Source organism: Pygoscelis adeliae, unplaced genomic scaffold (genome assembly GCF_000699105.1).
Source record: "Pygoscelis adeliae isolate BGI_AS28 unplaced genomic scaffold, ASM69910v1 Scaffold78, whole genome shotgun sequence".
Classification (NCBI taxonomy): domain Eukaryota; kingdom Metazoa; phylum Chordata; class Aves; order Sphenisciformes; family Spheniscidae; genus Pygoscelis; species Pygoscelis adeliae.
In genome coordinates this window covers 1,951,289-1,954,329 of record NW_008825409.1, presented here as the reverse complement: position 1 = coordinate 1,954,329, position 3,041 = coordinate 1,951,289, and positions in this window count along the sequence as shown.

Genomic DNA, 3,041 nt, shown 5'->3' with positions numbered 1-3,041 from the left:
CAGCCGCGCTCGCCCGGCCGCCTCCCGGGGAGCGGGGGTTTGGCAATAGCACCCGCCCGCCGCCGAGGGGCACCAAGTCACCGAAGTACCGCAGGGTCCCCGAAAAGCTCGCGGCAAGGCGAGAAATGGGGCTTTTCCAGGCCTGCCCGCGGGAGCGGGGGCCGAGGGGCCGCTGCCCGGGGACCCACGGTGAGCCTGGAGCCCGAAAGACGAACCCTTACAGCTAACGTGGGGGGACCTGAGGCAGCCGGAGCCACCCCTGTGCATCCCTGCCTCTTACCCTCACTGAATACAGATAAACGGAATACAGATAAAACATATGAATACGTATAAAACCACGTAATTGTGAAAGCCATCGGCCGTTAGAGGAATGGACTGAGCGAGATGTACACCCAAATGACTGAGAAACATTTGTGGGACTGCGAGAGTCAGACTTCCCTCACTGATTTAAGCGGTAGCGAGGAGGTAAAGGCGTCTCGGGCAGTAGGGTGAGTTACGCCGCACTGAAGGGAAATGACAGCGCAAATCCTGGCCTTTGTGTCAAGCTTCTCTCTTTGCATGTCATTACCGTTAAAGGCACGTCCGTATTCATTACCTGCTCTCACTTGGATGGCAGAGAGAGTCAGGTGTGCAAGTGACTTCGCTGACTTTAAAATAACTGGTTCTCTTGTTCGCATTTAAAACAAGTGAAAGTCAGTTATGCTGAAGGCTTTGGGTACCAACGGGGTACACTAATCCAGAAGAGTTAAGCCTCTCAAAAGCCTCACTGCAGGCTTTGTTAACGTCCACGAGGTGCACACGAGGCTTTGAACCTTGGATGCGGGGATGAACTAGTCGTAAAACAGTTTACTCTGATGCAGAAAAGATCCCATAGGACTGCTAATGGCATAATAGCAGCAAGCAACTTTGGAGAGCTTGGATATATTGTTTTGAAATGCTTGTAAACTAAGTTAAAAAAGAGAAAATTGTAATATTTTAATTTACTTAAGTTGTTACTAATGTTTAAATAAGTGAAGTCAGGTTTGCTTCTCACAATGCCAATGAAGTCAGAGTTCTGCATGGTTTATTTGTCCAGAGATGCTAGAATACAGGAATGTTTTATAAAACCTGGTGTTATTGAACAGAACAAAACATTGTGTAATGGCCAAGATTTGGAAACACTTATACCAGTTAGCGTGGGGATGAAAACATCGTATTTGAGGGTCGTTAAAGGAGAAGTTGCCTCCTTGAGAGAGGGTGTCTAACCACAGTTACGTCTCTTGTTTCTACTAACCAAAAAGATTGTAGCACTGATAAATGGTTGGGATTTTCTTGTCAAGATTTTCACGTGACACCAGCAATAAATAATACTGAGCTTATGTTTTCTTGTTTCTATTGTGCAGCTACGTAATATATCCTAAGGTTACTTCAATGTTTTTCATACAGATGTTTACAAGGATAAACCTAATCAAAGAACAGGTATTTAACTGGCTTATCTTCATTTGGCAGTCAGCGTGTGCATGGAGGAAAGGTTTCCAACAGCCTAAGGTGTACGCTGTGCAATAACCCTTCCCTTACACTTCAAATGATTATGAATTCTGAAGCCATTTCAGTATGTCGTTAAGTCGATGCTTTTGAGTTTTGTTCTGATGCTGTTGCTATGCCAATCTCAGACAGGAAAACAGTCTTTACAGCATTTACTGAAAACAGTGCTCATCCGTGGGGAAAAAGGAAAACGGGGAAAAACCCCAGTCATCAATCTGGTACTTGGAGAAAAAGCCAAACTCCCCTGTTCTGACCGCCAGTTCTCCCACATGTGTGCAGAGCGCTCTCCCTGCTGCTGAAAAATATTCGCGTATGTCGACACCCCCAAAATGTAGCAGCAGAGAGCAAAAATGCACTAAGCTGAGGCTTTCTCACGGCTCCTCACAGGCAGTCGCAGCGTTCCTGTGCTGGCACCCGACAGCTTTATCAAGCTCAGGCAATGCCGGGGCCGAGGTCCTTTTTCTACATACGAGTAGACAAGCACAAACCCTGAACCCAAACGCGGGAAAAGCAGTTAAGCTGGTATTTGCTGCATGAAGTAGAGACTTTAAATCTGCCGTCTGAGTTTGCTTCTGGCCATTCCCAAGAGAGGTTAGTTTGCCCACTCCCTCAGCCCTTTTATACCCTGGCCACATGCTGAAGAGAGACGTCCCAGGTGGCTAGTGCTGTGCGACTGGCTGAGGAGTGCTGCGATTTAACTGTGCAGGCTCCAGGCGAAACGGTGTCAGGCAGGGACTGGATGCTGTTATAGTCCCAGCTCCAGGCAGCCCCTCCAGGATGGAGTTAAAGTTGTGTGGCACTAGTGCTTGCGAAGCAGCACAACTTCTTCCATCCATAGTAAACAATGCTGCTTCTTATGAAATGTCCTAGCATTTACTTGGAGTATTTTTAGAAGCATTCACATTTGCTAAAACAACACAAAGCAAAAAAACCCCTCAAACTCATAAAAACTCTCATGTAGGAAAGTATTATTGTTGTTGTTGTTGTTATTATTATAATATTCATATTTATTTTGTTTGCCATTATCTAAAGAGTTTAGCAGCATCAGAAAACCAAGTTTGGATACTTTGTTTAGTTTTATCCACAGGAAATTTTGGCTTTTCATTCCCAGTTCGAAGGAAGTCCTCAGAACACAAGAATCTCCTGCTTCTGACCAGCTCTTCTCTGAAGATCAGTCCGTGCTGAAGTTAAGGTTGCCGGCAGTTGCCTGAGCCCCTCCACCCGGCTCCCTGCCCTCGCATGATGACTCAACTTCTAATGACACAATCACACATGAGATTTTGCACAGCACCTGTCCCATTTGACAGCTTGCAATGAATGAAAGGGTTGCGCAATGTTTATTTTTATCTCCTCTTTTCTATTTGAGCTCTACTTTGGGGGCAACTGTCAAAAGCATATTTAGCCACTTACTTTCAAAAACTTGCACGCATCCTTCCAGCTGTGGACTCATGCTTATGAAATTAACCTTCAGAACTACAGCTAAGCAAAGTCACAATTTCTTAGTAGAAGACTGTTTT